The 25,620-nt window shown below is 30.3% G+C and overlaps 1 long non-coding RNA gene across 1 annotated transcript in view; it reads left to right on the top strand.

Annotated features, from left to right (window-relative positions):
• Positions 1 to 5,729: 5,729 nt before the first annotated feature.
• LOC129915265 (uncharacterized) overlaps positions 5,730 to 25,620 on the top strand; it is a 28,625-nt gene continuing 8,734 nt past the window's right edge. The window contains exons 1-2 of the long non-coding RNA XR_008772263.1: positions 5,730 to 6,191; positions 19,410 to 19,452. This is a non-coding gene — a long non-coding RNA (uncharacterized LOC129915265). The remainder of the gene's footprint in view (positions 6,192 to 19,409; positions 19,453 to 25,620) is intronic.

Below are 25,620 nucleotides of genomic sequence, written 5' to 3'. Positions count from 1 at the left end.
ATATGTTTTTGATTTTTGAAAACCTAACTTTCGAAAACGGGAAATTGTAAAATTTAGTTTTAAGGTAGGTAGGAAGTTATATATTTTAATTGTATACAAAATGACATACCAATTTTATTTAAAAAGTTTATTGGTTTCAAGAAATCATTGATACCTACAAAATTAGTTTTTTTTTTTAACGACTCAATAACGATTTTGATTTTTTTCTTTTTTTTTTTTCAAAAATGCAATTTATTTTTTGCAATAACATTTTTTTTATTGAAAATGAGCTTGAGATAACATTCAAGCATGAGATTACACGATGATAGAGAATACCAAAAACGTGGATCTCGTAATCCTGCCTATCTGTATGAAGGTACCTACCTTAAGCTACAGTTTAAACTAAACTCCTATAGTTCCTAGAGCGATTTTATTCAATTTGGGTATTGGTAAATTAACACTTTTTGATGATTCCTCACAGGGAAATTTGTATTTGAATATAATACAAATTCTATATACTTTCCTCGTGTCACTTAACTCTGTACTCAAAATCCCCAAATAGAAAATAAAAATCGTATCTTATTGTTAGTTCAATTTTTTTTCAACCCGAATGGGTAGGTAATCAATTTGAATCTTGTGTGGTTACCTAATGTTGGCATTAAATGTATGTAAGCCTTTTACTGTTGACTTTGGAATATAGGTATGTTGTATATTCCACCAATTATCACCTACGGAAAATTAGATTCAAAATTGATTTTCAATTGATTTTATATTTTCGAGACTACCGAATAGTGTGTTTTCAATTAGTTTAAAAAATTATCTATTCTATGTGAAATAAATATCGGTATCATGGTCGATGGCGTCATATACTTACCTTTATCTATACAGAAACGAGAATATAGGTAGGAGACAAAAAAAATTTTAAATTAAAATTGTGTTAATTTGTTGGAATGTTATATAGATTATTGTAGTGCAACTCGTGTTTAAATTTTAAATAAATTTACCTAACACATCCAGCAGTGATATTTCTTTTTTTTTTTCTTTTCTCGACCTATTTATAATTTAAAATATTTATGTATAAATTTTGTTTTCATAAGTTTTTACGGATTCTGATATAATTAATATATATAATAATATTAATAATAATAGTTTTTTGTAGGCTTTTAGTCAATTTTTTTTATTTTTTTTTTTCCGAAAATCAAAAATTAAAAAATTGACTAAAAGACTACAAAAACTATTATTATTGAAATAAAAAGGTCACATTAATAAATAAACAATTTATAATAATATTATATTTATATATGAAGAAAGTAACATTCAATAATTGCATCTTAAATGATTTTAGTTCAAAACTGTTTTTTATTATGTTACTTTACTCCTATATAAATACAAAAAACTATTGAATCAAGACCCATAAATCACTTCTTCGTCACTTTTGCTGGAATCAGCTTTAAAAAAGGTTCTGTTTTTTTTTTTTTTTTAATTTGTAACCAAAAAGAAGACAATCAATGAATATCGAAGGTCGAAACAATGTTACCAAAAACTAAGAACATAGCGTGTATAACACTTGAAGGGATGCTTTTAGTTAAATATACCTTTGGGATTAGTGACTTTAACTTTTAGCATCCGGAAGTTGTTTTACATCTATTTTTACATCGTCCTATTGCGTGAACAGAGGCAATTAAATAAATATATTCCTTAAGTTGGCACTTAATGAAACAACAGATTTGCTGGGAAATTGTTAACTTAACAGGATATAAGTGTCTTTCTAACCCATGTTCTACTGGTATCTATAGATAAGGTTTTTTAAAAGATTTTTGCTTCTTTACAGTGTTTTTCTATTAAATAGTTTTAATTTATGACCTGAAAATTTTATTTTACAAATATTATTGAACAAAACACTTTTGTTCAATAATATGTAAGTAATTTTGAAAGAAAACTAATATTTCACATAATTTATGACATCAACCATTCTTCTTAGATAACTACCTGGATTCTTCTTGTGCATCGTCTTGTGTTTTTTATATAAGTTTCGGTGATGCATACATAGATATTCGCATTTGTGGTTGGAAAAAGGTGCCTATTGCCTAGCAAGATCGGATTGGATATATAATAGTCAATGTGAAGATATTACTTTTTTCCGCACACATATCTATGTTTGTAGCGATAGTATAGAAGTTTTTTTTTTCAGAGTTTATAAATTTGTACACGAAGAAAAAAGACCACCTAAAAATAAGCGGATTCTGTATTAAATTAAGCGGATTTTTGCATGGTTTTTTTACCAAGATGACTTCCGTTTTAAATTAAGCGGACCAATCTTCTTAATTTTCTTGAATGTAGGTACCTACATATTTTTTGAGAAATTGCAACTTTAACGATTTAGAAAACGATTTTTGATGTGAAACTAGTTTTGAAATTTGTCAATAATAGATATCGATGTTAGTATAAAAATCGATTTTCTTTGGATTTGAAAACAGCGAGTTTAACGTTTAAAAAGCAAAACTCCTGAAAATACTCACGGAAACTAAATCACAGATAAAAGCAGGTACCTACAATTAAAATTGAATCATTTATTTGCAAAACATGATATGTCCATGATTTTAAATTTTTCAGGAGAAGAAAAAAACGTTCTATTTTCTTTTGATATGCTTAGAAAAATTTATAAAAAATATATTCTGTAGAACTCTTGCCTAGCTACAAAATACTGTTTCGTTTTTAATTTTTGGAGCGATAGCTAAAAAGATAAAAAATAAAAACGCTTTTGGACTTATCATACTTTGAAAATAAATGGATGTGATAGTTTTTAAATGGATATGCAATTTTGCTTTTAGCCCCAGTCTATCAAACAATTGTATTTGAGAATAAAATACAATGTCCGGACAAATTATTTAACTTTAGAGTAGCTTTAAACTTAAGATTTTCAGCCATTAATCTAATATACCATTTACACAAAAAGAAGCTGTTGTTTATTTTCAAAAGATGATAAGTCCGGGACTTATTCTATTTTTGATACTTAAAAAAATATTTCGCGTAGCTGTAAAATCGGATAGTAGATACTTCATATTTTAAAGACAGACGTGGTTATCCCTGGAGTACAAATTTAGTCAAAAAAACGAATTTTGAAAAAAAGTGGACTTATCATGTTTTGCAAATAAATGGTTCAATTACTGTCGACATAACAAAAATTATCAAAAGGATTTTTTTTTGCATTTTATTGCTCCTTGAAGTTAAAGATAATATAAATATGGGTATTCTCCCTCCCCCGAAGCAAAAACTATTCATCCCAAAATTTTGAACACTCTGTAGTGCTTGACAAAAAAGTTGCCAACATTAGTTTTCCGAAGTTTAAGCATTAATGATGTAATGGAAGCATCAAACTTGAAATGTTACCTATGTTCAGAGTTGGGTAATCGAATCGTTAATTACATTACATGTAATTACAGGGTAATTGCATTGTAATCGAATTACTTTCCCATTACAATGGAAATGTAATTCGAAATGCAATTACAATTAAATTACCGTGTAATTTTATTGTAATTACATTATGAAATTACAAAAGTAATTGCATTGTAATTAAATATTTTGGAATTTGAAAGAAATTATATTGTAATTGAAACTCTAAAATTAATTTCTAAATTAAATTAAACATTTTATTTTATTCAAACGAAACAAAATCATTGAATAAATCAATTAATATTAGCTGTGTTTTATTATTTCCGTCATCCTGATCAGATCATTTTATTTGTTAGCTTTACAATAACAAAGCAAGATCCTGCTTTTTTTTGTAAGGGAAATGAAAACAATATGATTTGATCTGGATCGAGAATTAATGAATTTTTACATCACTTTACGAAATATTTTCATCCATTAACGTAAAATTTAACTAACCACGGTGATATTTTTCGTTAGTCAATGTATTTTTTGATTAATTTAATGAAAGGAACTTTCGTTAGCTAACGTTAAGTGTGAATTTTTTGTCACTAAAAAGGGAGAAAAAGTGTATGAAACGTTTTCATTAATTGATGAAGGTTTTCATATTACGAAAAATTACATTTTCGTTGAGCCAACGAAAGTTTCGTTGGGCCAACGAAAATGTAGTGTATGAAACGATTTTCGTAATTTTTTTTCAGTGCAGACCGAGGACCATACAAAAAAATCACGTATTTTGTATTCTATTCGCATTCGCATAGAGCTGAAAACTTGTACAGAGCATTTAAACATCGATGAAAGTAAAATGTCAAAAGTCCCAAAAAATCCCATGAGTGCATAAAAAGTTATTCAAGTTTAAATGTCGAAAATAAAAGACAAAAAGCACGATTTTTTCGTAGGTATTGGAAGTACTTTCTCTGAAAGCAAATATCTTCTTAACGATCGATGTGAGCTAAACAAACAAACATTCAGACCTCAACAAACCTTGCCTCGATTTTGGTTAACTATGATTAGAATAATGTATAAGTAAAGTATGTGTTGCTATAATCTTTTGCTAACTAATGCATAAATGAAAAATCTAATCTAAATTCATCCAACACTCTTAACTTCTAAATTCAAAATCTCAACCATATAATTATCCTTCACTCTTTATTCCCAGAGAGAGAGATAGAGATTAAAATAAATGACAATCAACTTAACTTTGATAAATGTAAATAAAAGCCACTCCACTTGACCCCGATTAAGTCGATTAACTTATCAAAGTGTAGGTAGGTATATCTCGCCAACTTATAAACTTAAATATAATAATACAAAAACCTCTCTCTCTCTCTTTCTACGGTATCACAGAAAATCACTTTAAAGTTCATGTCCTTTCATTAAATCAATACCTAAAAACCATCAATTTTCTCCATCATACCTATACCTACTATAATAGTTGAGAGAAAATTAAATCTCAAATCTATGTCGTACACATTATTATGAGCCAGGATATACCTACATAACTATAGCTATGTATCAATATCGACCAAAATTCTATACCAAAAACAAAACAAAACAAAATCCAGTTTAAGAAGAAAGAACAAATTTATTTTTATTGCTAAAAAAAGGAATAGAACAAAAAAGCATAAAAAATCCTGGGACAACCTACGACTATAACCAAAACAACAACAAAAACATTACCATTCATCTATATCTTTGAACAAAAAAAAAAAAAAATTAAATAAATAAAAATAAAAAAAAGGAAACCCGAACATTGCCCGAAGTGGAAAATGTCATAATGGACCACAAACAAAAAAAAAAAAAAACTCCAATCTATAAAACAGTACCTACCTATCCAAAAGAAATTTTTCCGAAAAATTCGATATGTAGCCTAGATACTCCGTAGTACTCCGAATTATATTATTTGAGTATATACACATGCAAGCACGTCGTATATCTCGTGTACATAATAATTATTGACCATCATACTATCCAACTACTACCTCCTATATCCTCTTAAATTTCCCTTAACAGTTTTTTTTTTTTTTTTTAACTTTTCCATTTCGTTCCACCACCCATAATAATATAGATACTCATACTGTCACTATTGCTCAGCTAGCAGATACTTTTCTGTACAGATACGATCCACAAATAAATTTTTTTTTACCTAGCTCGTATCTATACCTCGCTTTACTGCTGATGAAAACCGATGAAATGAAAATTTATCGTATATTTCGTAAAATAAAAATTCATTTGTCATGCGCGCGCGGTATCTGCACAAAAACACAAAAATTCAATCCACTGTAAAAATATACAATACACAAATACATTCCTAATGTTTAAGTTAGGTATTTATTCAGCTACGTGGTAGGTCAGCTGAATCTGGGATTGATACCCTCGTTCATTTTTGTTTCGTATAGTATGGCCGCAAAAAGTGGGAATCATTCAGAACTGGTAGAGGTCTTGTGCGCTTGAAGGTAGCTCAGTAGTTTGTTACTTGACGCATAGGTAATAAGTTGTGAATTATGGTGAACTGTTGAAAAAAAAAAGATACAAATCTATCTAAACGCAGTAAATGCGAAGGAACTAGGTCGTTTTCGGTACAAAAAAACATAAATTATTTAAAATTTCCAGTGCAATGAATTATTTGTGATGATAACAATATCTGATCCTGGAATGGATCCTTTAATCCTGTGGAATGGAAACAATATTTTTTATGACTTAAACTTTTTCAACTGTGTTCGAATCGGTGACTAATTTCTGAATTTTGGTGAAAAAGGAAACAAAAGTTCAAACATTGTCTGGTGAGTATATACCCCTACCCTAATAGCTATAGGAAACCCCCAGAAAACCCCGTTTTATATTTAGTGGAATGCATTTAGCTTGTTCTACACGAATTCTAAATGGAGCAGCCCCAATTCTGGGGATAAGTATCCTAAGGCTCCAAGCAGGAATCAGGAATGTTTTGCAGTTAACGTGTATCTACCTCTATCTACAAAGATTGACGCGACCGACGGACAATTTTCGCGCAAGCTTAATTCAATTGAACTGTGTGTCTGCAACCCCTTGACGAGGAATATAGTTTTCACGACTTGCCGAATACATAAAGTTTGTGTTCAATTTGTGCACCAATAACCCCCACCTCCCTTTTACCCCCTTGTCAACGTCCTTAACCCTCTTCCTAGCTCGATTTGTATATATGGTGGATATACAGAATTTTTAAGGATACTTTTCGAGGGAAAGGTCATTATTATAGAAAATTTCACCAAACATGCCAGCCAAGTAGGTACTCTTTGGTATCACAAAAAAAAGTGGACTTGCTTTGTACAGGATCGTCGAGAATCCAAAAAAAAAACCTTTAAAAAACGTACAAAATATGGCCGCACCCTTTTGCTGTGCTTTTTGTTGTTGTTGTTGTTTTTTGTCCTTTTTTTTTTGAACGAACAGAAAATTAAGTGCTTTGTTTCATGCTTGTGCGTCTAGATCCCTAATCACTTTTTCGTTTTTTACGTTTTCATTTTATTAAGAAGACAGAAAAAATACGTCTTCATGAAAGCTGGTTACTTTTAAATTTAAGTTAAACGCCATTTTTTACTTAATGTTCCCCAGGATGATTATGTTTGGGGGGATACACACATACCCGAACCTCGCTATATAGTGAAGAAAATCTACTACAACGAGAAGGGATGATGATGGGATTCATGGGGGATGAAAAAAAAAAATGTTTATATTGTTTTCAACACTCTCTAATAGGAAACCCAGCGATGAAGTGCTCTTGTTAAGTGCGCATCTACTCTATACCCTACCATCCATCCATCTATACCCATTTCTATATGCACCCAACCACCCATTTTAATCTGCGTACTTGTCGATGTCGCCCCGTTTATATATACTCAGAGAGACGTCACACAAATGTGAGGAGGTGGGTTGTAGGAATTTCGTCGTTCTTTAACAATTTTTGCTTTTTTTTTTCATTTTTTGTTGTTGTCATCCCCGTCGTGCAGAACCGATTAACGATAAAAACCCGGGATTTATTCTGCATAATAAAATGCTTTTTGTGTTTACTATGTGTGTGCGTTTGGATACCTTTGTGTGTGTGTTTTTGTATTATAGGGGGTTTGTATATTTGTCGCGCGGAATGAAAATTTAATTTCAGGATTTTAAATGCGAAATGTGGAGATATCTCTTAATAGAATTTAGTTCGTTGTACTTTTTTTTTGTACTTTTAAATAGGTTTTGACCTTGGAATGAGGGTGACAGTAGGGAACATTTTTGAATTGGTAAACCTTTTTGAAATGGAAAATTTAGTAGATGGGTTTTTGGTATAATTGTATCCAAATCTCTACCCTACTTTATCAAAAGGATAAACGAAATATACATTTTACCAATACTCAGAAAGGTTTAGGTAGGTACTTTGACTTTCAAACATTTTCGATCGGTTAGGTACTTTATTACAAGAACTTTAAAAAAGGTCAAATAATTAAATGATATCACATTTAGGTACCTGTAAAGTTCTTATTTTAAAGAAGATAAATATTTGCGAAGAATATCTAGGTAAAAACCTTATCTTGGCAGTTTCTGCAATTGTATAAATACCTACTTGGACTGTCAAGCCAGAGGTACTGGGTTTGAATCCAGTGTCCAACACCTAGAAATCTCTTTCAATCTTTTCGACGAATAGACAACACCTTTAAGAGTGCCATTGTCAAAAATATGGGTACCATAACATATCATGAATATGACTCGGACTCGGCAGAAATTGTAGCCCTTCTCAATTCTTGCAAAAAAAATTACACGCAATTAAAAGCGAACCCTTAATGAACCGTTCAACATTTTAAAGCACTATTCACATGAGCACGACCAACGACCAAAAAATGAACGAAAAAATTCGTTAATTTTGACATTTCTTTCACATGACAGTTTTTAATTCGTGGCGAATGAAGTTTTAATTCACCACCAAAACAAAAATGATTCTTGGGGCTAAGTACGCGTGAAAATTTTGTTCGTCAGGAATGTGGAATGTGTGGAACGCGAATTTAGTCTGACTTTTCGTATCAACTATAGAATTCTTTTTGCTACGAATAAATTTCTTTCCTTCAATTTATTAACATTTTATAATTAAAAGTGAAGAAATGCATCACACAATCAAATATAAACTATATTTCTATTGATTTGTTAAGAATTTGTGAGGAAACGTGTCTAAAATCGCTTTTGCTTAACACCAGCCGGCTTTCATCGATTTATAAGACGGTACCCTTATAACGGTAAAAATATTCAGTTTTTTTTTTTTTGATGGACTGTGTGTTAAGTTTTTACTGATTTGTTTTCGAAGTCTCGCTGAAAAACGACTTAACTCTGCGTCTAAAGTCTAATAAAGTGAAATCTCGGTGAAGGTTATAAAGTCTTTATTGTTTTTTTTTCTACTATTTTTGCAGTCTTTTAGCACATTAGATAGATTAGAATCATTCGTCTTTTTCGCTTATCGTTAAACTATAAAGCGGGACAGACAGAAACAAACGCTTAGTCTTCCTTGTAAGGAGTTTTTGGTTGTTCTTTTTCGTTGCAATTTTTTTAGCGATGGTTTTCTTAATCCGAAAACAAAAAAAAAACATTTATCAATTTCTCGATCCTCTTTGGTTATAAATAGGGCTACAAAATCAATTAGGTAAAAAATGATTACCTCAGTACCTACAATTTTCTTTTCGAAATATAAGGAAAAAATGGTTTTTACAACTATTGAATTCGATTTTTAGATAGAAAATATAGGTAGTGAGGAACACATTGTACTTTTAGTTTTGGCTGTTCAACACACTGGAGTTTTTTGGTATTTTATGGGTTTTGGAGAATATTTAGTACTCTCGCAATACCCGTAAAATACCAAAAACTGCATTTTTCTGCATAGCTCCGTTCGAAAGAATGGATATGTGGTAAAAATTTGGATATAAGCTAATCTTTTTAAATAAGCACGCAAGGTCAAACGACGATTTTTTTACGAATCCTAAACTTGTTTAAAACACATAGAATTTCGAATTCGAGTTTTTAAAAACTAATCCTAAATAAATTTATCTACTATACTACTATACTACATTTTTGTATCGTCAGCTAAAATCCAGTGAGTAATGACCTAACTTAACTCTTCACCAAAAATTGCATTAAAGCACTTTCCAACCAAAAACCCACATGTGCTCACATTATATATTTTGCATCAAGTTGTATATAAAAATCCTAACATCAATCGTTCCTGCCACTCTTGTCCACATAACTAAAACCATTGCATAGACTTTTAGCAAACCCATAAATGGTCTTTTACGTCATATAGTACTTAGTGCTTCTACTCCATATAAATAAATTTTCCTTCATGCTAAAAGTGCATTCGTTAGTTTTGTCACCCATGAAATTTGTATTTTCCTTCTCTTTTGCCATCAAGCATTTTTTCGTGTTAGGTAAGTTTTATGTTATAGGGGAAGGTGGCCTAAAATGGCCCCCCTAAGGGAAATGTCCCATATCTCGAAAAAAAGTAACATTCAAACTTAAATGCTATATACTTTTCAAAATTTAATATATTACTCTCACATTTTTGTGCTTTGCGAGTTAAAAAAAAATTCCAAAAAGTATTTAAATTTTTTTATTTTCAAGACGTCTACAAATTTCACGGATCAAATTTACCCGGATAAAATGGCACACTGTCCAAATGTACGTAATTTTAAATGAAAAATCGAGTCAAAGGGCTCCTTTTCCATTTTCTTGGAACAAGTGGTGCTTAATCCCCCCCCAAAATTTCTGTGAGTCATTCAAAACCCTGTTCCCGTTGGTTTCTCATCTCCTTACTGTAGTTTTTGGAACTTCGAATAATTTGGATGCTTTTTTTCCAGATTTTGGACGGAATCAAGGACTTTCCTCAGTCCAGGGCTTCCTCTCTGTAGATCGTTTATGTTTAGCAACCATATTCACTATAAAAAAATGAAAATGTGAAAGTCAGTATAAAATGCCATGTGAAAGTATGTATGCCATTTTACCCGAGTACTAGGTAGGCCATTTTGCCCATTTTGGGTTTTTTTAATTCAAGTTTTATACCGAAAAATCTAAAATCGTTCTAAGCCAACTTATTACATTAAATTACTAAGAAATATTTCATACATACGTATATTACTCTTCTTTTTCCAAAATACAATGTTTTTTATACTTCATAAAAATTTAACGAGTGTACTTTTGAGGTGGTTAGAAACAGTTTGACTTGTCGAATTTTAAATAATGCCTTGAAGTTGCTAAAACTTCATGTCGGTTTTGCCAGATTAACATAAGAATCGCGTTTATAAAACTTTCTAATTATGTTTGATTCTACGATTTCTAGCAAGGGGGCCATTTTACCTTGGGGTGCCACTTTAGGCCACTTTCCCCTATTCATAATAAAAATGGCACCAAGAACGCAAGAACAGAAATCTTAACTTTAAATTAAATTTAAAATTTGCATTTCTTTTTTGAACTTAGTAGATATTAATTTTATAAATAATGAATAAGAATAAGTTGCGAAAGTTTAAAAAAAACGCATGAAACTGGAAAAAATGCAACTTTTTCTCTAAAGTCTGTTATGTTTTGTCTTTTCAAACATTTAACACTAAAATATTCAACATAAATGTGTCCCACTTTCATCATTAAACCATTAAAATAGGCTCGATTTTTATCAAGTCATAAAAATTCAAAACCCGATAATGCTAAATTATGGTAACAAATATACACCAAAATACCAAGGTACCTATACCAACTTTATGTAGGTATTTCTCCAGTTAAAGTTTTTTTTTATGTAATTTTTAACATTTTTCGGTCAATGACACAAGCTTTTGGGTATATTGCCTCTGTTTTATACACATTTGCCGTTGTTTGTTTTAACATATAAATGTCAACTTAATTACCATACAAAAAAAAAAAGTTGAATCATAATTTTGTGTTGACTGTTGTCGGTGTCCGTGTTATGTCAGAAGAATATGTTCGTACCTACGTTCATTATAAAAATGTATATTCACAATAGTATAGGTAATATAGGGCTCATTTCTGCTGCCAAACAAACGATGACTTAATGAAGATGCATAAATTTAGCACGACAACACAAACGAAAAAGAAAAATGTAGGTAATTAGTCGGAACTTTTTTTTTTATTTCTTCCACTAATTTATACTTGAGGTACTGCTAGCTACTGAGGTAATAGGTATAGGTTAGTAGCGAAATATATATAAAAAATTATCGGAAATATTATTCGTGTTGTAGGTATTTTGAAGTTTGTTTTTTATTGCTGTCAACAGCTTATATCAAATTATAATTACTATACACTTTCAATGAAATTTTTATTGTTTACTAAAAGTATATTTAGTATAAATTTGTTTATATTGTCTTATGTCATTTTCCATTGACGTTTAACTTATCATTTTGCATTTTGTTGTTGCGGTTAGTAGAAATCTATTAACAATTTTTTTTTTTTTAATTTGTATTTATAATAAAAATTTCATCATATTGGATAAAGTTAACAACCTCGCTGACAAGCAGTTTGAACTTGAAATAAATTATAAAAAATTTCAAAGATAAATATAAAATAACTATTTATAATTGGAAATCAATTTAAATAGATATTATAGAGGTATTTTGTTAGTTTTGGTAGTAAAATAATGATTATAGATTCGTAAAATAACTCAGAAAACCAGATTTTTATCGGAAATGATTTTTAGGAAACACTTCGGAATGACAGCACGTGCGGCTTAAATTATTGTATCATATTAAATCTATATTAGGGAAAAGATCAGTTGAAATAACTTTGTTTCTTATTTTTTCAAATTGTTTAATTTGCCACTTAAATGTCGATAGTTAGGTATGTAGTATTAATTGTTCGATATTCTGAAAAATTTTAGCGTTAAGAAAGTACCTATAAAAAACGCTCAGGAAAACCTTCTAAAACGAAAGATACATGAAATACGGGAAACCGACGAAGTTACGAATACCAGAGTTACGGGCGACAGAGTTACGGCCGTCAAAGTTACGCGAAACCGAAGTTACGAAAAACTAGAGTTACGAATTCTAAAGTTATGTTAAGCTATGACATGTAATTTTTGGGTTGGCAACAATTGCGATATGGAATTATGGAAATACAAACATATATACATATTAGGGTGTCCGTTATTTCCCAAAGTGATGTTTTCGGGGGAGACACCCCCTAGATCGAAAGCTTAGGGCCTAAATAAGGGGAATTTAGCAAAAAAAATTTGTTTGGGGGTCATTAACCCGTGCCTCTAGGGTCATACTTTCCCCATACAAATTTGTATGGGAAATTTTTAACTCATACATAAAATTTTTTTTCTCTCGCGTTAAATCATATATTTTTTTAATGTTTGATAATTCTGGTTGGAAAACAGTTACTTTAAAAGATCACATTCAAAATTTCCCGTTAAAAATTTTTTTTATATTTTATTTCGGTTTTTGAAATTATTAGCTGTTTTCGTGGTTTTTGCTTTCACCTATCACACAATTTTAAATGCAGTTTTATTGTTTTTTAATTCTTTTCAAATATTGCATTCACAAATTTGTGAATAAATAAAAAATTTCAATTTTTTGAATTTTTTTTTTTTAGTTTTTGCAGTTTTTATAATAAATAAATATTATTAAATACTTTACCCTTCCTTGTTTGCAACTTTTTTGATGCAATTTTTTAGGTGAATAATTTTTAAATAAAATTCAATAAAAATATTGTAAACATATCTTTTGTAGTTCGAGAAAAATAAATTTAAACGTATAAAAACGGCAAAAATTTCAAAAAAAAATTTCAAAAATTGAAATTTTTGATTTATTCACAAATTTTTGAATGCAATATTTGAAAAGAATTAAAAAACAATAAAACTGCATTTAAAATTGTGTGATAGGTGAAAGCAAAAACCACGAAAACAGCTAATAATTTCAAAAACCGAAATAAAATATAAACAAAATTTTTAACGGGAAATTTTGAATGTGATCTTTTAAAGTAACTGTTTTCCAACCAGAATTATCAAACATTAAAAAAATATATGATTTAACGCGAGAGAAAAAAAATTTTATGTATGAGTTAAAAATTTTCCATACAAATTTGTATGGGGAAAGTATGACCCTAGAGGCACGGGTTAATGACCCCCAAAAAATTTTTTTTTGCTAAATTCATCTTATTTAGGCCCTAAGCTTTCGATCTAGGGGGTGTCATCCCCGAAAACATCACTTTGGGAAATAACGGACACCCTAATACATATACATATATTTTTTTTGTTTTTGTGAGAAGATCGCAAAAACGTTGAAATAGAAAAAAAAACATAAGTATGCTTATGTAAGTTTGGGGGACATAATTGAAGTTAACTTCTTATTTTTCCAACTAATATTGCACCTACGTATTTTTTTTTCTATTAATTAATATAATTATTCAAAGCGTATTTTGTAATACCCACTTTGTATATCTATACCTATCCAATCAAAATTTTACAAGATTAAATAACACCCATTTTCGCTTAACTCATTTAGTTCTGACCAATGAGAAAAATGTTAATCTCTTGTTTGTATTTCCATAATTCCATATCGTTCCTCGCAATTGTTGCCAACCCAAAAATCACATGTCATAGCTTAACATAACTTTAGAATTCGTAACTCTAGTTTTTCGTAACTTCGGTTTCGCGTAACTTTGACGGCCGTAACTCTGTCGCGCGTAACTCTGTTATTCATAACTCCGTTACCATTTCCTGGTTCCTGGTACATACAACTTTTTTGAAGTTATACTTCTTATTTGACGGTGGGTATGAAAATTTGTTTTTTAACAAGAATGTCAAAGGGATTATGACGCGATAGCCATCTCCGAGACAATTGGCCAGCAGGGCTGTCGTTTCACCTTTAGAGTTGGTAGTACTTTAGTATTTCAAAATGCAGTACGCCGCAGTAGGTAAAAAAAACACACAAAACGTGGCAAGTTGCATGTTTCATGTCGCAAGTTGCATGTGGCAAGTAGCAAGATTCATGTGGCATTCAGTATGCAAAATGTGGCAAGTTGTATGTGGCAAGTTGCGTTTGGCAAATAGCATGTGGCAAGTTGCATGTAGTAAGTTGCATGTGGCAAGTTGCATGTGGCAAGATGCATGTGGCAAGATGCATGTGGCAAGTTGCATGTGGCAAATTGCCACAAAAAAAAATTTAAATACTCATAAATAAAAGAAAAAGAAAACATAGACTAAAACTAAACCTGAATTGATATAAAGGCCATTAATCGTAGATAAAATTTAATTTTTTTTTCTAAAAAATTTGGGCCCGGAAATTGGTATGAAGAAATAATAAAAATTAAAAATATCAAATGAAATTCATTTAATAAACTGAGTGAGAAGTATAACTTCAGTCGCGTGTACATGTGTACACACACTCTTTTTTTTGTGTGCTGGCACTGTCGCGACATGTCGCTGTCATCCCCGGCACACAAAAAAAAGTTTTATGTACCAGGAACCAGACCTATCTTTCTATATGTTTTTGAACCCGCTGAATTCGAACTTCAAGTCCGTTTTGCCCGACTTTTCGTTTTTTTTTTTTTATAATAAAAAATCGAGAAAAATTGTTTCCGAAGAAACAGCAACTGTTATGGAAAATATTCAAATTTTTAAAATCTAACTTTAATTTTCTTTGCAATTATTAGTTGCTGATCAATGATCATAAAAACAAAACCATTCGATTATATCAAGGTCTATAAAGAGATTGGAGGCAAGGTTTTCTTTCAAGTCCAGGGAACAAAAATAAGGACAACAAAAATGTTTTTCCAATATGAAAAATGTTTCGCTTTTATATCTTAAAATAAGAGACCTTCAATTGCTTTTTCGAAAACCCCGATATTACCATTTCTAAGATTGAAAAATCCATTAATGTTAGGGTTTTTACACTTTTTATGCTTAGCTTATTTCGATTGGTATGCTGAAAAAAGTTGAAAATTTTAGAAAAGAATAATATACAAATTTACCTCCCCCCTTTTCTTCCTTTTCTGCTTACGAATAAAGGGCAACACATGTTAGACACTCCACCGCAGCTGACTGTATGCAATTGTTGAAGGTTTACAAAAAAAAACTTTCAACAACATTTTTGGATAGGTCTTTTCGTCTAATTTGACAAGTGGTTCATGGCAAGGTCAAACCTAAGATAGTCTTAACATTTTTAACACATTTTTTGACACATTATTTTCTTATAACTGGTACCTATAGTTACAATTAAAGTTGGTCTTGGTTCCCTTAACCGACAAAACGTGTAAGAAACTTTAACCTTCAATGATATTTGACTTGAAATTAATTTGCGTAAAATAACCCTTGGCGCAAATATACACTTAACTTAAAAATTTCCTTTTTGTTATATTTGTTTGTCTTATATAGCTCGTTGTTAACCTAGATACCACAGATACCTTACCTAACATAGAAATACATTATTTGGAAAGGGGAAGTTCACTGATAGCATCAGTCCATAATACATAAACATTATAGAAATATCATCTACATCCACAGTACATAGTATAGATATATTTCGTATGTGCATTTTTCGCTTGTGGGGATGTGAATGAAATTGAAGAATAAACTGAAAATTTGCATGAATTCCACATAAAGATGTCATGTAGCTACCCATGTAGATCTGTTTGAGATATGCTAATGTCGATAACGCTACCTAAACTACTAAGAGGTGGGTTAAAAAAGTAAAGATAGGTATAAGTAGCTACAAAAACAGATACAGATACTATAGATCTGAAGGTTTACTTTTTTTTTTTTAATTTTCCAAATATCATATTCACCCAGCTAGCAGCCGAATGGTGAATGATACAACAGAGAGATATTTCATTTGAGCCTTAAAAAGGGTAAAAAAAATAATATGGTAGCAGTTGGCCTTCTGCTTCGCTGTTTTTATTCCGCATATTTTCAGAAATTTTGAGATATTTTCGTTTAAAAGAGGCAATTGAATTATTTATTTTTTCAAATTTAGTATTTTGACTTGCTATATTGAATTTGGTTATTTTATTTGAGAAAAATTGCTGAGACTATGGCATTTTGAGAGTATTGATTATATACAAGATGATTGGAATTTAAATTTGATTAAATTTTGATGAGGTGTTCAGAAGGTAGGGAAGGAAGTTTATTTTTATTTGAATGATTTGATTTTGGTTTTCCGTTTTAGGAAGATGCAGGTTTGTTTATGTGTATTTTTATTTTAACTTAGACATCATGTGGAATTATGTTAAACAAATTGATTTTGATTATTACACTGGTTAACAAAATTAAACTTTTTTTTTGTTGCCGAAACAAAAATATACTTTTCTGAAGGTTTTTGGTGTGCTGAATTCGAATCCAAAATCAAAAAAAAATTAATCAGCTCAAGTTTTTGAAATATTACCGTTAGAAAATGCAGCGCTTCGGACCTTATTCTTTTAAATATGGAAAATTGTTTGAGCATCTTTAGTAACGGTTTTTATAAGAACTATTTACCACCTTTTTAAATCTGTTTAAATCTTTCCGATATCTTTTTTACTGCCCGAGATATCCTCAGTTGTTTGGTATTTTTATAAATTTTATAACGTCATTATCTTCTTTATGATATATGAAGCCAAACCCACTGACTTCAGTTTAAGAAATCTCGGGCAATACAAAAGATATTGTAAAGATTTAAACAGGTATCGAAAGATGGAAAACAGTTCTTTATGAAACCGTTACTATATATGCTCAAACAATTTTCCTTATACAAAAGAATAAGGTCCGAAGAACTCAAAAAAACGTTTTTTTGCATTTTCTAACGGTAATATCTCAAAAACGGGAGCTGATTAGTTGTTTTCGACTTCGGATTCGAGTTCAGCACACCGATTTCGGCAACAAAACCCTTGTAAACCAGTGTTATCGATCGGATGACTATTAAATGAAGGAAGTGGAACCTGTATATTTATAGATGGTATACCTTCATTGATTATATAGCAACTTCGTCCTTCGCCAAGTCCCTACAAATTTTCCCTTTCAGTTTAAGAAAGCGTAACGTAAACACAAATTCGTTTCGTTACGAAATAGGTATACCTCTGTTTGGTTTATTAAATAGCCAACAATTTTAAGCTATTATATTTTCATGAAACGAAATAACGCCTAATCACCAAGGCCGAGCCATTTTAAAATACGTAAAAGTCAAGATTTTGCAATCATACCGGGAGGTTAAAAATAAATAAGGGACAATAGGCGTTTAAAAATATATTGATGCTCAGCAAAAATATCTAGCCAATTTTGAGGGTACAAAAATTAAATCCAAAAATTTTGTGCAACAAAATAGCATTTCATAGCTACGCTTCAGTTTTGGATATCAAAAAATAATAATCTCTTTATTTTCATCCGCTAATTTCAGTCTAACTCAAGAAAAGTAATCAAAGAAGGGAAAAAAACAGAAACAGACTAATTTTTGGTTTGCAGGTAGGTCACAAAAACTTAAAGTTTAAAAACAAAAGGTTGTGTACAAAATATAAAGTTCTATAAATTTAAAGCTGAACATCATTTAAAAAAAAAGAAATGGAAACGAAGTTACGAATAACAGAGTTACGCGCGACAGAGTTACGGCCGTCAAAGTTACACGAAACCGAAGTTACGAAAAACTAGAGTTACGAATTCTAAAGTTATGTTAAGCTATGACATGTGATTTTTGGGTTGGCAACAATTGCGAGGAACGATATGCAATTATGGAAATACAAACAAGAGATTAACATTTTTCTCATTGGTCAGAACTAAATGAGTTAAGCGAAAATGGGTGTTATTTAATCTTGTAAAATTTTGATTGGATAGGTATAGATATACAAAGTGGGTATTACAAAATACGCTATGAATAATTATATTAATTAATAGAAAAAAAAAATACGTAGGTGCAATATTAGTTGGACAAATAAGAAGTTAATTTCAATTATGTCCCCCAAACTTACATAAGTATTCTTATGTTTTTTTTTTCTATTTCAACGTTTTAGCGATCTTCTCACAAAAACAAAACCATATATCGTCGGTGAAACCAGAAAAGTGTGTAACTCCATTTTAGCAAATTTTATAGGAGAGCAAAAAAACAAAATCGTTTTGAAGGCATTTGTATGAGTTTTCATTTTCTAATTTGCTAATAAAATAAAAACTCATAACTTTAAGGGGATTCTGAGTTTAAGGAACGGTAGATATTAGGTTTGTCTAACAGATGGCATTCAAATCTAATTTTCAGAAAATTTGGAGTTACACACTTTTCTGGTTTCACCGACGATATGTATATCTATACCTATCCAATTAAAATTTTACAAGATTAAATAACACCCATTTTCGCTTAACTCATTTAGTTCTGACCAATGAGAAAAATGTTAATCTCTTGTTTGTATTTCCATAATTCCATATCGTTCCTCGCAATTGTTGCCAACCCAAAAATCACATGTCATAGCTTAACATAACTTTAGAATTCGTAACTCTAGTTTTTCGTAACTTCGGTTTCGCGTAACTTTGACGCTCGTAACTCTGTCGCCCGTAACTCTGGTATTCGTAACTTAGTCGGTTTCCCAAAAAAAAAAAATTATTTTAAAGTTTTCTTGTTAACCGTTAACCATTTAGAAATTCTAAAACTTCAAACTTTCATGTTTCCAAAAAGCATGCAATTTTATTGTTAAATTGTTAGATATTAAATATGAAAATTTTTAATGTTAAAAATTTCAAACTGTTTCTTAAGTTAGGTACCTATAAGAAAACTGTTGAACAAGAAATTGAATGGCATAGGTGCCTACTTCATTTAGTAGAAAGCTCTTTAACAACAGAGAATTTTTAGAGAAGTAATTGGAACCATTTCTTTTAAATTATTATTTATTTAAAAGAATTTAAACCATGAAAATAAAAATATAAATTATTTAACCATAAAATTTCAATTGTAATACGTATACTTATATTTTTTAATTTAAGATACAAGATATTATATAATTTGTTGATGTTATTTTTAATATTTTTATTTATTTTTTTTTTTTATTTTCAGAGCTCAATAAAAAAAAAACCAGGAAGAGATGTGCCCAAAAAAGGTAGTTATCTAATGAAATTCGAAAAATTCTTAAATATAAGATTCATTTAGTAGTTTTGCTTATTACCTAAAAAATCGCGAAAAAATTCAATTTCGGCATACAAAAATGGTTTGGAAGAGTATCTACCTTTAGTTTGGTTTAAATGCTATTTTCGTTGCAGACCAATGTTATTAAAGTCAGAAATTTCAAAGAATTTTCGTAAGCATGGAATTCCTTGAGCATTTTTTGATTTTGTTGAACAATTTCAATTTTTATCAGAATACTAAAATTGCTTACATATATACATAGGTATCCGTCCACATTTCTGGAGTAAAGTACTTTATTCTTGTTTTCTTGTTTAATTTGTACCTAATGTTATTTTACTTTGTGACGATATTTTTAATACAGTATCGAACCTAAAAAAGAAGATTGGAAAATATGCGGTAAAAACTAAATATTGCTGAAAATATATGAAGGGTCCAGGGGAAAAAAAGCACAAGTACATTCCAACTCATTTCGAGAAAAACGCATTTTAGAATTTTGTTCTCCATACAACTTATTTTTCGGTTCATGAACGGGCATAGCACAAAAATGTATATTTTTCAATTTACCGCAAAACCCCAAAAATTAGTAGGTACTAGAAAAACGTTCCTCGGAATGATGGTGATCTCTTCAAAACGACTTTAGGGGTCTAGAAATAGTATCAATGTGAATGATATATTATTATATTAAGATAGTGGGTCTTAAATAAATCAAATAAAACTTCATTTCTTGGGGCAGAGACCGATTTCTACACAAAAAAAATGCTTATATGCAAGTCCGAAACACTTAGGGCATGAGTAATTTTTTCTTTTGTTTTTTTTTTTGTAACTTTTTTGATAGAAGTGTATATTACAGCCATACTTCGATAGGATACTGAGTAAAAAAAACCTAAAAAAATGCAAAATTATGAGTGTAAGGCTACATTATTTATTCAGATTCTAAGAGCGTTCCCGGAAATGACGTTTTGACCATAATTTATTTTTATTTTTATGTCACAAAGTAAAACGAAATATTTTTGAGATACCTAATATTGTAGTGGCCTCGATTTTTGATCATAATATCACAAAAAAAAATAAAATTTCAATCTAACTATACCCCAAAACAAGCGTTCCCGGAATGACGGTTAATTGATGTACGCTACTTAAAATTAAACTAAAACTAGCTTCTTACATACATTTTATATATTTATCCATAAAAATAAGCGTGGAATGATTAAATCTATATAAAATCAACTTTAAAAACTGCTTGCAGCACAATTTGTAAGTTAGATGATTAAAATATTGATACATTAAGAAATGTTGCTTTTATGCGTCATTTTTCTTGGGACAACTTTTATTAATGTATATAAAAAAACAAAAAACATAATTTTTTTGTAAGAGATGTACCAATTTATAAAAAGTATTGTGTATATGTAGTATTAAGAAAAGAAATACTTAAAAATAATTGACTTAAATGTGTTTTTAAGTCATTTGAATATCAGTTTTTGAGTTATGGACATGTCCGGGAACGCTGTTTTTGGGTATATAAGATGCAATAAAAAAGAAATTTAAACTTTTCTAACCGAAACAAATATATTTGTAGATGCGTGCCTACTATTTTAATTATGGTAAATGCGAAAAAAAAACTTTTAAATACATGTTATTTTGATTTAAAAAAAATGCCTGGACATCAAATTTCCCACCTCCATGATTTTGACCCATCTACATTTGATTTTATTAATAGAATCGCAAAATCCTCATGAAAAGTATTTTCTACCATCGATGGTAGCTGGTAAAGGTATCCTAATTATTTTGATACTTCACATGCAGGAATTTTTCTTATATCATCGCACAATCCATTTCTTTTCCCACGTTGGGCCAACTTTTCGGAGTCCAAACTTTATTGGAATTCATTCTCATATGCCCAATACACCTTCAGTAATCCCTATTCGATTTTATGATTTTTATAACACATTCCATGTTGTTTACAGGACAACATGGCAAAAAGCCCTTTTTGCTAAAATTTTCTCATTTCTTTTGACTTTTGTGAAAGGCTCGAATTTCGATGATTTCGTTTTTCTTGTTTTTGCTTTCGGATAGTGCTACAGTTTATTTGTAATAAAAATATTCTTTTTTTTTTCTCTCCCTCTATCTTTCTCTGGGTCTATCTCTTTCATTCTATTCATAAAGGCAGATAATAGCCTGAAGGCCAACATAATTTATGACATACCCTTGCAAGGGCATCATACCTATATAACTATATGTGTATAATTTTTTTGGGAACCTCAGCTGCTACATATACAGGGTGTCCCAAAAGTAATGGATCAAACGAAGTATGCTGATAGGGGATCTTAAGGGCTCTCAGAATTTGGTAACTTGTTCATCCCAAATATTTACGGTTTTCAATTTAATGCAATATTTGTGAAATTTCGAAAGATTCCTACTTGGCAACAGTATTTTGCTTCCTGCGCCCATTATTGATTTTTGTTTTTTACAATTCTTTTACTAAAACATTAACAAATAATTTGGAACAATTATTTAATCAAAATATTTTTTTTTCCATACACCATTTCGATGAAAATTAACTAACAGTTTCAAGTTTTATAAAAAATCAATTTTTAACTTTTATTTGAGAGCAACACAACTTATAAAATTTCCATGGTGTGAGAATTGTTTATTATTTTAAAAAAAATGCCCTGTTATTGTAGTTTTCAAAAATGTAAAACAGTTTCCAAAGTTGCAGTTAGATCGCAAAATATTACAATTTTAATTCAACAAAACAGGGTTTTTCAAAGAAAAAATACAAACAAAAATAGAGGCTTTTGTTCAAAGAAAAATAAACAAATAACAGTTCGAGAAAATTTGTTTATTTTTGGTTGTTTTTTGTTCTGAAAAACCCTGTTTTGTTGAATTCAAATTGTAATATTTTGCGATCTAACTGCAACTTTGGAAACTTTTATACATTTTTGAAAACTACAATAACAGGGCATCTTTTTAAAATAATAAACCATTCTCACACCATGGAAATTTTTTTTGCGGTGTTGCTCTTAAATAAAAGTTAAAAATTGATTTTTTATAAAACTTGAAACTGTTACTTAATTTGCAGCGAAATGGCTTATGGAATCAAAAATATTTTGATTAATTAATTGTTCCTAATTATTTGTCAATGTTTTAGTACAAGAATTGTAAAAAACAAAAATCAATAATGGCAGTAGGAAGCAAAACACTGTTGCAAAGTAGGGATTCTTCGAAATTTCACTAGAATTGCATTAAATCGAAAACCGTAAGGATTTGGGATGAACAAGTTACCAAATTCTGAGAGCCCTTAAGATCCCCTATCAGCATACTTCGTTTGATCCATTACTTTTGGGACACCCTGTATAATAATAAACCGAAGAAGGAAAAAAAATTCGCTGCGATACACAAAAAAAAAAAAGAAAATACTCACACTCTTTTATAACTCGGAACTGAATGCACACACATTCAAAGAAATAATAATAAAATAAAAAAAAAATCATACCCTGATATTGAATCAGCATAGAACACACAAATTAATACTTCTGGCAATCGGATTTTGGCTGTCCAATAAATTTCGGATTTTTTACGGATCTAAAAATGAAATTTAGATGAAAAGGATATGTGTAGAACACATTCACATACTGCAAAGAGGGTGCAAAGAATATATAAGTAGATAGAGGTGGTGGCACTGAAAAAAAAAATTATGTAGGGCAAAAAAGGTCAACATGGAAAATCATGTTTAAAATATGTGGCAATGGCAGAGATGTTTGATAAGAGAGAACTTATTTTTATTGAATACATTTTCGGGAAGAGCTTCTTTTAATTTGTTAAAAAGCTAAAAAATGTTAATTTACATAACCTACCCTTACAGTAGATACCTTCTCGACTATTCAAAAAAAGGAAAATATATTTTGTACTCATATCACGGTTCTACATTTTAAATTGAATTAAATCAATTCTAATAACAGAATTACCAGCTCCTTGTTTGAGAACAACTCCAATTTCAATAATCATACAAAGTTGGTTACGAATTCATCTATAAGCAATTTGAAGTTCTCATACATTATGGATACTTTTTAATGAGGACTTTTTACTCCATGAAAGCACTCTTTTCAATTCCTGAAGTTCTCATTCATTATGTAGGCTTTTGAATAAGGACTTTTTACTCCATGAAGGCACTCTTTTCATTTCCTGAAGTTCTCATTCATTATGTAGGCTTTTGAATAAGGACTTTTTACTCCATGAAGGCACTCTTTTCACTTCCTGAAGTTCTCATACATTATGAAGACTTTTTAATGAGGACTTTTTACTCCATGAAGACACTCTTTTCACTCCTTGAAGTTCTCATACATTATGAAGACTTTTTAAGGAGGACTTTTTACTCCATGAAGGCACACTTTTCACTCCCTGAAGTTCTCATACATTATGAAGACTTTTTAATGAGGATTTTTTACTCGATAAAGCCACACTTTTCATTCCCTGAAGTTCTCATTCATTATGAAGACTTTTTAATGAGGACTTTTTACTCCATGAAAGCACTCTTTTCACATTCAGAATTTCTCATTAATTATGTAGGCTTTTGAATGAGGACTTTTTACTCCATGAAGACACTCTTTTCACTCCTTGAAGTTCTCATACATTATGAAGACTTTTTAAGGAGGACTTTTTACTCCATGAAGGCACTCTTTTCACTTCCTGAAGTTCTCATACATTATGAAGACTTTTTAATGAGGATTTTTTACTCCATGAAGGCACTCTTTTCATTTGGTGAAGTTCTCATACATTATGAAGACTTTTTAATGAGAATTTTTTTCTCCATGAAGGCACACGCTTTACTTCCTGAAGTTCTCATTCATTATGAAGACTTTTTAATGAGGACTTTTTACTCCATGAAGGCACTCTTTTCACTCCCTGAAGTTCTCATACATTATGAAGACTTTTTAATGAAGACTTTTTACTCCATGAAGGCACTCTTTTCACTCCCTGAAGTTCTCATACATTATGAAGACTTTTGAATGAGTACTTTTTACTCTATAAAGGCACAATTTTCACTTCCTGAAGTTCTCACACATGATGAAGACTTTTTAATGAGGACTTTTAACTTCATGGAGACACTCTTTTTACTCCCTGAAGTTCTCATACATTATGAAGACTTTTTAAGGAGGACTTTTTACTCCGTGAAGGCACACTTTTCACTCCCTGAAGTTCTCATACATTATGAAGACTTTTTAATGAGGATTTTTTACTCGATGAAGGCACACTTTTCATTCCCTGAAGTTCTCATTTATTATGAAGACTTTTTAATGAGGACTTTTAACTTCATGGAGGCACTCTTTTCACTTCCTGAAGTTCTCATACATTATGAAGGCTTTTGAATGAGGACTTTTTACTCCATGAAGGCACTCTTTTCATTTGGTGAAGTTCTCATACATTATGAAGACTTTTGAATGAGAGTGAAGGCACTTTTTTAACTCCTTAAATTTCGCATAAATTCATATAGCAGGACTTGGAGCGCTTTTCTAGTGAATTAAATTTTCAAACAGTTGGAGCTATCCCAGGAGTGTCTGAAGAAATCTAGGTTCTATTATAAAAATACACCAGAATGACTTAAAACAATTTAGGTAGTTGTACGTGAAAAGTCTATGGCCAACAAAAAAGGGAAGATGTTAGTACAAAATTATTACATAATTATTTCAACAGCATTTAAATAAGATTACTAACTATTCCTACCATATAACGCGGCGTGGTTCAGGACAGAAGCATAAAATTTACAAAAGTGAATTGTGGAACCTAAAATAGGTTTATCAACAAAATGAATTGTGATGAATGAATTTTAAAAATCTACTCTTTCTTCATGTTCGTATAACGTAGGTATGGGTACCTCTCAACCTGTGCGGATCAACATCAAAGTAAGATTCGCTATAAAAACAATCTTTATACCTAGGTTGAGGTATATAATATTGAACACAGGGCGTATAAGCATCCATTCATTAAATGGGTTAGCTTGTGTTATTTTTCATAAATGGAGACCTAAATAGATATACCTACCGAGAATTGTTATAAAAACCTAAAAGATAACTTCCATGGTAGATTTACCATGGCATACCTACCTGCTGGCAAAATATGTAATTTAAAATCACATACCTTCCTA

This window comes from Episyrphus balteatus, chromosome 3 (assembly GCF_945859705.1).
Source record: "Episyrphus balteatus chromosome 3, idEpiBalt1.1, whole genome shotgun sequence".
NCBI classification, from domain to species: domain Eukaryota; kingdom Metazoa; phylum Arthropoda; class Insecta; order Diptera; family Syrphidae; genus Episyrphus; species Episyrphus balteatus.
Note: the sequence above shows the minus strand (reverse complement) of the source record. Positions and strands in the feature narration are given on the sequence as shown.